General features: G+C 47.8%; 2 non-coding genes across 2 annotated transcripts; both read left to right on the plus strand.

The window, feature by feature from the left end:
- The first annotated feature begins 6,143 nt into the window (after positions 1-6,143).
- TRNAT-CGU (transfer RNA threonine (anticodon CGU)) lies at positions 6,144-6,215 on the plus strand. Its single transcript has one exon. It is a non-coding gene; the product is annotated as a tRNA-Thr (tRNA).
- Positions 6,216-11,067: 4,852 nt separating this feature from the next.
- TRNAT-UGU (transfer RNA threonine (anticodon UGU)) lies at positions 11,068-11,139 on the plus strand. The gene has a single exon. It is a non-coding gene; the product is annotated as a tRNA-Thr (tRNA).
- Positions 11,140-11,616: the final 477 nt, after the last annotated feature.

Raw genomic sequence — 11,616 nt, forward strand, 5'->3', positions numbered from 1 at the left:
CACCACTACTTTACATGGCGTTGTTGCTGAGAATGCTGTCAAGACGATGTCGGTCACAACAACATCCAAAGCCTAGGCCGGCGTTTTTCGCGCATACATCCCCGTGCAGACAACACAGGATGCGACGTTTTCTTTCGTGAAGGGTACGCTACACCTTCCTCTCCAGTTTGCTGAGATATACTCGGAGAGAAGAAATTAATTTCAGTGGCGGTATTGTTTAACCAACAATTATTTTTCCTCCATCAACAGCGCTGCTTCAGCCGCAGCGGCGGCTCAGTGGGCTCGGCTGCCCACCTGAAAGACGCGGGTTCGCATCCGGGAGCGGCGGTCGTGTTTCGATGAAGGCGAAATCCTAGAGGCCTATGTAATGTGCGATGTCAGGGCAAGTTAAAGAACCCAGGTGGTCGAAATTTCCGGAGCCCTTCACTACGGCGTCCCTCATATCCTGAGTCGCTTTGGGAAGTCAAAACTCCATAAACCAGGGACCTTAATTACATAATTACGAACCTTGATTACGACTGGATATCGAGTTTAGCGCTCACGTTTCGCCACCGCTGCAAGCAACTTAGTCACAAAGCACTGTGTGGGATGCCGGTAAGGCGCAGACTGCGCCTGACCGTTCCGCTGACACATCCGTCTCGTGTCAAAAGGAAGTAATGGAAGAGCAAGACTTGTAGCAAGCCTAACCTAACCTAACTTAAGCTAAAGCCAAATCATTTTTTTGACCTTCGAAAGCGCGTTTAAACGGGCCGCGGGGGTCGGCAGATTAGGGACATTTCTGACGCCATTCGAAAAGCGCGCGATTGGGGAGAGCGGACAGTGACGTCAGTCAAAGCCCGTCGCTGCCTGGAGCACGTCTCACGACACATTATCTGCCCCACGCGCTCCAGCAGTGAAGTGGCGAGGCGCGGAAGCATCGGAGCGCCCCAATGGAAGTTGCTTTGCGCTGCCCACAGTTAGGCTGTTTACTAATGGCGTGACAAGTAGAACAAATTTTCTGAAGCACAGCGGCGAGGATTATTGCGTTTTCGCAATTCTAAAAGCAGATAAGAACTATTTTTTCATTTATTTGTACATACCGCAGCCTCTAAAGGGGCTGTCGCTGGAGTGGACATATACGTTCCAAGAACAAAAGACTTGGTAGAAAAAACTAAAACATCAAAGTTGAATACATAGGAATGATTACACCAATTACGAGCGAGGGTACAGTAAATAAGGAGATTAAGAATAATTTATGGCCTGTATAAATCTGCCTATAGGGAGAGAACGCACTGGACTGGGCAATGTATTCCAGTCTTCAATGGTGCGCGGAAAAAAACTGTATTGAAACACATTAGTGCGAGCAAAGTAAGGTGAAAAATTAGGATTACGATAACTTCTTGTTGACGATGGCATGGCACTCGCGATTTACAGTACTCACGGATTGAAATAGGACATTTGGAGCGCCAGCCTTGCAGTGCCACGCAGGCATGTGGTAAACAACAGGCCAGCTCGTTGGCTACTGGAAGGAACAATTCTGCTTTGTAGATGTTCTCCCCCTCGCGCCATACCACAATGCACCACCTTGGTTCCATGAGTATCTACGGGCGGCACTCCATGAAGCGACGGCCACGCGCTCCGAATGTCCTATTTCAATCCGTGAGTACTGTACATACGTGCTGCCGTTGCGCCGTACGAGAAAGTCACGGAAATCGCCCGAGAGCGTTGTCGTGTGCTGGGTGTGCTAGAACAGGCCTCGACAACGAGGCTCGTCACACTGAAATTGAAAGCCGGAGTTAAGCTCGACGACCTGCCGCACCAGCTGAACGTTAGCGGTGAGTTGGTGCTGGTCGTCGTACCAGGCCGGCCCCCGTTATGCCTACGCTGTTGCAGTACGGACCACATCCGAAAAGAGTGTCGAGTCCAACGTTGCGGAGCCTGCCGATGGTTCGGCCACGAAGACGGACAATGTGCCCGCACTTATGCGAGCATTGCTGGCCCCGGGACCAGTGAAGACTCGACTGAGCTGCTAATGGACGAAGCGGACGCGGAGGACGCGGCCCGTGAAACTGGGCAGCCAGCGACACCTGATGGATCTACGTTGACGCGCCTGACGAAGCAAGGGGCGACGACGTCCACCGCAGTTGCGGCGGACGTGCCAGTGCAGAGTGACCTTCCAACGGAACCCGTGAGCACGCAAAAGGAAGCGACCGGAGCTGATGCTGAAAATCCCGACAACGTGGGTCCGGACAACAGCGAGGCCATGGATTTCAACCAGGAGGCTCCCGGCCTCATAGCAGTGAAGCGATCCCACGAGAAAAGCGTCGGTGAAAAGCCACAGGTAGGAGCTGGCACTGACGAGCCACCGTCGAAATCCTCGGGAATTCAGCGCTCGTCTTTGAAACCACGGGCCAACTTTTCAGCCGAGACACGGCAGGCTGGGAAGTCGCCTCCCTAGCACAACAGTGTGTTTGTGTGTTCGTGTCTTCCGCGGTTGTGGTTGGAAGTACCCAGCAGAGGTAGGGCCAAGGTCTGGAACAGCCAGCGAAGGACTTCCTAGCGGTTTTCCCGGCGCCTGCAGGCAAACGGACTAATGGATTGGCGACGCCGTACAGTGCACACTGTGAGTCTAGAAGTGTTTCGTCTGTTTTGGTGGGCACTGTATATAATATGTCAGCTACTCCTCACGCATGGCGATGAAACGACACAGCTTTGCGCATAGACACTTTGAATGTGAGGGGTCTTGGTGCTCGTAGGCGCCAATGCCAACTTAATCGCCATCTTTCTGACAATGCGCTGGACATTGTAGCTATTCTGGAGACGAAGATTGAAAGTGAGGAGTTTACTTAGCGTGTGGTGTCTACCTTTAGTGAGTTCTTTAATGTCAGTGTTTGCCACTCTGTTGGTACCTCGACTGAGTGCACCCGTTTTCTCCGCAACAATTTAGGCATCAGTGTGGAGTGGATTTTTTTTTGTCCAAGTGGACGCCTTCTTGTAGTTGTCTTTTCTTTTTCGAAGTCATACTGACGCATTATATGCCTGTATTCGCCGAACCTTGACTCTGAACGACAGGAATTTTTTTAACAGATTGGAGTCTTACATTGTTTGTGATAAAGTGCTGTTGCTCTTGCTCGATTTCAACTGTGTGTGTGCCGCTGCCAATCGAGTGAAGTGTCCGCCTGTTTGTGATAGGAGTGCACAATTATTAAACGCTCTGGTTAATGACAACAGCTTAGAGGACATTGCCAGTATATTTTCCTGCGGTAATAGACCACTATACACACACTTTGAACGTGATAGCATTCCAGATTGAATAGAACATGCATCCGTTGAACTTGTGCCCCTTTGCACAGGTTACAAAGTTGAACCTGTGGCTTTTAGTGATCGTTGTCTTGCGATAGGAAGTTTCGATGTGAAAGAAAGGTGTACGCAATTCAACTGGAATCTCTGCAAATTCAATGCCAAACTCTTGAAGGACGAGGGATTTTTAAAAGCCACCGTAAATGAAATGCAGAAGCTGCTCGAGGAGCGGCCCAGTCTTTTTTCCGTTAAGTTGGAAGACTTCAAAGAGTGGCTAAAAAGTGAAGCCATAGAAAAGAGTTGTTCCAACCGACTCAAAGAAAAACAAGAAGAAAAAGCAGCGCGTGAACAACAGCAGTTTTTATTAGGAATGGAAAGCTCCGAGCATGGGAGATATGCAAAAGATATAAGGGATGTGAAAAGCCAGCTTGAAAGACTAGACAGTGAAAGGTATAAAGCAGCAGTTACACGCGCGAGGGCACAAAAACTGTGGGGTGGTGAAACGCCGACGAAGCGAGCCTTAACAGATGAAAAGCGGTACGCTAGACAGAAAGAAATCAGTCAGATAAGAAATGGTGCTGAAATTTTATGTGATGCCAATGTAATCCAGCAGTCATTTCAAGTCTACTTCAACGACCTTCTTGTCCAAGTAAGAGAGATTGGTGATGCTTTCTCTTCAGACTTTTTGTCTTTCATGCCAAGACTTGAGGATGATGTAAAGGAGAGCCTCGCGGTACCCATAACTGAGAATGAAATAGAATCTGCAATAGCCGACTTACAGACCACTAAAGCTCCAGGACCTGATAGGCTGGGCGCCAAGTTTTAGAAAACATTTAATCCCATAGTCGCTCAGTTACTGCTAAGAGTGCTGGATGAGGCGTATGAAGGTAAGCAAGTACCCCTGTCATTCACCACATCGCACATTGTGTTGATCCCAAAATCAGATGACCCAGAGAAGCGTTTGTTGGTGGGGTCCTATCGCCCAATAAGCCTCACCAATTTTGACTACAAAATATACATGAAGGTCCTAGCTAGGAGATTCCAGAGCGTAATAAAAAAATTGGTTGGACCGCACCAGAATTGCGGAATGAAAGGACGCAGCATTGCCACGAATGTACACGTCGCACGTACTGTATTGGAGTGCTGTGATGCGATGGGGGACCGCATTGCTATGATGCAGCTGGATTTGGGAAAAGCCTTTGATCGCGTGTCACATGGTGTACTTTCTCACATACTAGAGCACGGGAACGTTGGCCGTATTATCATAGAATGCGTCTGAATGACATATGCAAACTGTACCACGAGCATTATTCTAAATGGTGACCTCGCAATTAGACTGGCAGTGCGTTCGTCAGTAAGGCAGGGATGACCGCTGTTTGCGGCATACCTAGAGCCACTTTGTTTAGCTATAGCCAAAAGTGACCGCCTCTCAGGCTTTAGATTGCAGTCGGCACATGTCAAAATCCTCGCTTATGCGGACGATATCGCAGTATTCTGTTCCAATCGAGACAGTATTACTGAAGTGATCAGTATCGTTGATAAATTTTGCAACCAAACGGGGTGTATGACGAACGGGGACAAGAGCTCTGGATTTTGGCACGGTGACTGGGATACGATGCCTGATCACTTCTCCCGGCTGCGATGGCCTTGCCTGCCAACACAATATCTCGGCGTCCCCCTTAACTTCTATCGAGATCCAAGTGAGAGTTGGAACGAGCAGTGCTAAAGGGTGGGGGAGAAAGCAGATGCATGGCAAGGGAGGCAGTTATCAATTTTTTCACGCGCCTCCATCTGCACCCTTTTTCTTGTATCGAAAATATGGTACATGATGAATGTTCTGTGTGCGAGTCGGGCCAGCATTCAAAAGATGATTCGCGTGTTTGCTGTGTTTATTTGGGCGTCAAGCTGGGAGAGAACTAGACGTACCGATTTCTTTCTTTCGCTTAAACGAGGAGGGCTCGGCCTCCTGCACTTAATCTTGCGCCAAGTTGTGTCGCGTTTTATCTTTCTCCGAGATCAAAGGGATCCTTTTCAGCGGACTCTTATCCAAGTAAGGTTGCAGAGACTTCTCCCAGAAATCATTGTCTCATGCTGTGAAGGTATGTGCGGTGTTGTCAATGGGTACATGCGAGAAGTTGCACTTTCTTTTCGACTACTGTACGAGCGTTTTTCACTTGAGTACTTGTGTAATGTTTCCAGAGAACACTTGTATAAGAATCTTGTGGAAACAATGCTGCCGATTCCCATTTATCGTTTACCGCACCGTGGAGGCCCAGGCCAAGACGTCTTAAAACGAATTCAAAGAATTACGGTTAAACCCACCGTAAAAACATTCTTCTTTAATTTGCATTCTAATACACTTCCTGCTAAGACGTGGCTGCATGAAAAGGGGATCTTCGTCCCATGGACGACAAACTCCCTACTACGCAAAAAGCCTGAAACGGTGGAGCACGTGTTTCTTGAATGTTGGGACCCAATGTTTCATTGGGATGTCCTCCAACGAACCGTGAAAAAAGAATTTCTCCCGCATCCATACGGCATCAAGTTTTTGCCGATCACAAACAAAGGAGGAGTGCCATATGATTTAATCATGCTTTTGGGCCTCCACAGCTTTTAGAGGACACGAATGCAAGTGTGACACGCCGATGGTAATATGCGTTCGGTGCGAGAAAACTTCATTGTAAGTGTTGTGAGCCTATGAGAAGTGTATCGTTCGCAAGCTGAACCGCCCGAATGGACCTCTGTTCTGGACGACTTAGTTGTCTTGAGAAGATTTTAACCTTTCCCGGGTCAGCCAAGTAGGCTGCTGTTTTTATCATTTTTGCTTTTGTTTTCGCCTGTAAGAATCGGCAATAGAAAAACCGGCCGCTATAGCTCAGTGGTAGAGCTTCGGTCTCGTAAACCAGCGGTCGTGAGTTCGAACCTCACTGGCGACTTCTTTGTATTATTTCTTTCAGTAGGGAGGAACAATCACACACAAATTGTAATTAAAGTAATCGGTCCGAGGCACCGGCCACTATAGCTCAGGATCGCATTTTCGGCCACGCCAGCGAACGGCCGTGTAATCGTAAGCTCCGTCGGAGAGGTGTTAGCGCCTCAGCCGAGCCGCAGAAAGAGGATTTCTGCTGAATATAGCGAAGCAGGTTACGAAGTTATGGTGCCCCACCTCCCAACAGGTCGTATTTTTTTAATACTTTATTTTGGGTCGCCGATGTTCAAGCGCGGCCGTATAGGGTCCATGACTACAGGGACGTCCTTGCACGTTTGGAACTGCTTCCCGGGGTCGTCGCCTTGTGATCGTTTCAAATGAACCATGTGTGAGCGGTACGTTTAAGAACTCTGAAGCTGTAAAGAAAATGCTCGCTGCCGGGAACATTAGCATCAAGGAGCACCGGTGTCTCGTGATCGGTCACAATAAGCAAGAGGCGTGTGTTAAAGTGCACTGGGTTTCTCACAACGTGACTGACGAAGAAGTGCGTGCGGCCTTCCTGCCTTATGGTGAGGTGACCGAGCTCTCGAAGGAGCGCTGGCGTGTGCTCGACGTAACAGAAAAAGGGTCAACAACCCGTGTCCTAAACCTGAAGTTGAAGTCGAGCATCACCGTTGAGGACATACTTCACCAGGTCCGTATTGCCGGCGAACCTGCGCTTTTGGTAATCGCTGTGAGGCCCCCCTCTGCCTTCGATGCCAAGGGAAGGGCCACATTCGTCGCGACTGTCGAGTACCTCGGTGCTCGCGATGTCGCCGGTTTGCTCATGACGAAAGCCAATATGTACCGACGTACGCGAGCATGACTGGACCTGCGTGGAATTTTGACGTGGTTGAACATGTCATGGGTGAGGTGGAGGCCGAGGAAGCGTCAGGGCCAGCTGGAGGCAGAGGAGTAGACGATGAGAAGAACGCTCAATCTTCAAGCGTTGAGCATAGCGAGACAAGTTGGGTCAATACATCTCATGTAGTAAAAAACGCCCCCGAGGAGAAGGCGAGCCAAGAGAAGCAGCCTAGTGTTAGAACTCCTATGAGACCAGTGGAGGAGTCGCACATAGGACGAAATAGTAATGATATCGCAATGGCAAACGCTGCGGTTTTAGCCGCAAAGCGCGCTCATCTTGAAGCAGTTTAGGATAACAAATCAATAGGTGGCGCACCTTCGGAGGAGCCGCCCATCAAAGCGGCGCCGACACAACGGGCGTCCTTCAAACCAAAGCCAAATATTCCACCAGACAGAAGACCAGCGGAAGCGGCGCCTAAATAGCGCTGCAACTGCGGTAACGCGCTGCCTTCGGGTCCGGATCAACGTGCAACGGTGCCGACCATAAGCTATGGAAGGGAACTTCGTGCGCGACCGTCAAACTTTGGCCGTGGACTGTGAAAGTGCAAGGGACAGCTAAAGGCCTACAATGCCCCAGCCCAAGGAACCCTCTGCCGCGTCGTGGTGCCCTAAGGTGACCACTGCTCGAACTGTGGGTGTTTTTAAAAATGATAAAGAAACAAACTTTCACCTGCCACTGCGCGTAGCCACGCTGAACGTGAGGGGACTGGCGGAGGGGAAACGCCAAGGCCAGGTCGGTCGCCTCTTCCTAGAAAATGAATTGGATATAATCGCATGGCAAGAAACAAATGTTAAGAGCCAGAAACACACAGAACGCATGGTTGAAAATTTTCGGTCCCGATACAGTGTCGGTACATGTCACGCGGTCGGCAAATGCAGGGGTTGCGCGTTTTTTTTTTTTTGAGGAATAATGTGGGCACTGCAAATGAAACTGCTGTTGCGTGCGAAGGAGGACTGTTGCTGGTTGTTAATTTTAGCTTTTCTGGATATTTTTTGAGTGTGCTTTCTTTCAGCGCATCTACCAGTCATAAAGCGCTTGTTAATGTTTTTATAAAAGTCGTGCTGTATTTGAATTGTGAGAAAAGTGTCGTGCTGGATGGGCGACTTTAACTGCGCTTGCACGCCAGAGAATCCAGTGCCGAACGCCCCGGTGCGTGATCAGAGTGCACAGTATCTGGATGCAATAATTCAAGAACACGACATAGGTCTTGACTGGGTGTTCTCCCAAAACTCGCATCCATGATTTACGCACTTCCAACGCGGCAGCAATGCGAGGCTAAATAGTGTACGCAAACATATGATTTGTGGCCGGTAATAGCAAATATGAATTTAAACACGTTTCATTCAGCGATCACAGCCTTGTGATGGCAACTTTTGGGAATAAAGCCGCTATGACTCGCTTCAACTAGATTCTTTGGAGACTTAATGTGAAACTACTGAAAGACGAAACCTTCGTTGAACAAGTTAAAAAAAGAAGTGACCAACGTGTCTTCCGCCATGTCAGGAATCTGCGCAGATAGGCGGGAAAACCTTAAGAACACTGTCATGATGGTAGCGATACAAAGGGGAACTATTCTTCGTCGAGATCAAAAGAAAAGATTCAATGAATTGCAGTGTCAATCAAACGTTTTGACTTGTAGCACTTGAGTCGCACATAAAAGAGATCAGAGAAGTTAAAATTCAGCTAGAACCTCTGGAAGCAGATAAGTACCGAACGGGCGCGCGGTGAACAAGCGTGCGATGTGCGATGACAGAATGTATCCAGCAAAAATTGAAATCCGACAGATTTGTTACCGCAACATAATACCGACCGATAAAGAAGCAAATGAGCAGGTGTTTGTCGAGCATTACAAAGAGCTCGTAGGGAATGAAAGAAGCGTGAAGAGCGTACAGTGGGTTGATTTTTTGGAGCTTATACCTCTATTAGACGACGATACACAAGCTCGCCTAGAACGGCCTTTTAGTTTAGAGGAGGTTCAGAAGGCTATAGATGAACTATCACTTGGGAAAACACTAAGACCGGATGGTCTAGGGGCTACTTTCTATAAAGCATTTAGAGAAGTCAGCCTGGTTTTATATGAAATGATCTCAGAAGCATATAGAGTGAATTAAATGCCACCTTCCTTTCGCACTGCTCACATAGTATTGATTCCTAAAAGAGATGACCGAGAGAAATTGCAGTCAGTAGAGGGCTAATCGTCCGATAACCCTCACAAATGTTGACTATAAGATCTATATGAAAATTCTAGGACGAATGTTGCAGAGTGTGATTACGAAGCTCGTTGGACCGCACCAAACATGCGGAGTGAAAGGCCGTACAATTTGCACGAATGTACACGTTGCTCGCAGTATACTTGAACGCTGTGATGTCTTCGGGAGCTGAGTCGCAATGATGCAGCTAGACCTGTCGAAGGCGTTTGATCGCGTGGCACACGATGTCTTGTTCTCGGTCCTGGAATAAGTGAATGTGGGCAGTGTAATACAAGACGAGCTTAAAATGGTTAACAGCAACTGTTCTGTTCACATCATTTTCAATAAGAATCTGAGTGAAGCCGTCCCTCTGCGTTCCTCTGTTTGGCAAGGATTCCCACTTCACCCTTGCTGTTTGCGCTTTATATCGAGCTCTTCTGTTCAAATCTTATTAACAGCGAGCGAATTAAGGGACCCGGGTTTAACTCGTCTAATTTTAAAATTCTTGCGTATGCTGACGAGGCTGCTGTATTTTTCAGCGACCGCGAAATTGTTCAGGAAGCTGTTGGTGTCGCCAGACGGTTTTGTCAGCTAACAGGCGCTGAGAATATTTGGGAAAAGAGTTTCGGTTTTTGGCATGGAAGCTGGGACATTACAGCGCTGGCGTTCACAAATCTGCAGTGGACAACCGTGCCATTAGCCTACTTGTGTGTGCCTCTGGAGTACTATAAAAAGAGGGCTGATTATTGGAATGAGGTGACGCCAAAAGTAAAGGAAAAAGCAAGTTCATGGCAAAGACGAGAATTGTCGATGATTTCGGGGCAACAGTTTGCAACATTTTCTTAATCGCGAAGGTTTGGTATGTTTTTCAGCTTTTGTATATGTGTCGTTTAAATGTGCAAAACATGCATAGGCTATTGTCTGTGTTTATCTGGAGTGCAAGTTGGGAGAGGCTTGAAAGAACCAATTTGTTTCAAACTGTTCAAGATGGCGGTCTTGGTATGTTTATGCGGGATCAGAACGACCGCTCTTTTCGTTCCATGTTGCAAGTTCGTGTGGGCCGTGTACTGCATGATATTATAGTGTCCACTTTGGGATTGTCAGTGTATGGGGCTAGACGTTACCTGAGAGAAGTTGTGAGTCTGTGCAATTCCTTAAGGCTCGGTTTTCTCCGGAGTACCTTAACGCTGTAATGAGAAAAAAAGTACAAAAACTGACAGACATAATAAAGCCTCTGCCTCTGTACCATATAATAAACTCTGGAGACCCAGGGTAAGATGTTCTTACAGGAAGTATAAAGATGGCAGTTAAGGCAAGCGCAAAAACATTCTTTTTCTAGCTACATACTTTCTAACTACATATTTCCTAACTACATAACATATTTGTACCATGGACAACGAACTGCTTGCTGTGCAAAAAGCCTGAAACCATCGAACACACGTTCATTGAATGCTGCGACCCGGTTTTTTATTGGGATGTCATACAACATACACTAAAAAAGGAATTACCTATAACACCAATTGGCTTTCACAACTTACCGGTAGACATAGATGACACAGGTGTCCCTTACGACATGATTATGCTTCCGGGTTTTTGTGTTCCATACGAGCTGTGTACCGGGAACAGGCAGACCCACTTGTATGGTTGAGTGTGCTTTATGAATTGGTGCAACTCAAGAAATTTTAACTTGTGATCGGCCAAAGCAGGCCGCGTCGTTTTAGCAATGTACCGTGCTTGTTTCAATTAAAATCATTTAAACAAAAAGAGCGGCTATAGCTCAGTGGTAGAGCGTTGGTCTTGTAATCCAGCGGTCGTCAGTTCGAACCTCACTGGCAGCTGCTCTGCCTGATTTTCTTACAGTCGGGACGAACAATCACACACAAGTTGTAATTAACGTGATCGGTACGAGTCAACGGCCACTGTAGCTGGGATTCCACTTCCGGGCGCCGAAGCCAGCGGACGTGTTTTTATGTGCTCCGACAAAGCTGTGTAAGCGGCCGTTGCTCTTCGCGCAAACAGGTTTTATTTCTGCTTGAGATAAAGATTACCAGGTCATCTTGCCAACGCTGCCAAAAGGAAAAATTGTTTAGAATATCATCTTTGCGCACGCTGATCCAAAGAACTAGCCTACCGCGTCGAAGATTTCCGGGATGCGCTGGTTCGTGTAGGTTTTGCTCCCCGAAGTGTTGGTTTTTAGGGCGCACCAGATGAACGGTGTGTGGGCTATCACCACGAATAGTGCCGGCGCGACGAAGAAGCTTTTCACTTCCAGCGATGTTAAAGTGAAAAAACAGCCTCTGTATCTTCATGGATCC

This window comes from Amblyomma americanum, chromosome 5 (genome assembly GCF_052857255.1).
Source record: "Amblyomma americanum isolate KBUSLIRL-KWMA chromosome 5, ASM5285725v1, whole genome shotgun sequence".
In the NCBI taxonomy this organism is placed as follows: domain Eukaryota; kingdom Metazoa; phylum Arthropoda; class Arachnida; order Ixodida; family Ixodidae; genus Amblyomma; species Amblyomma americanum.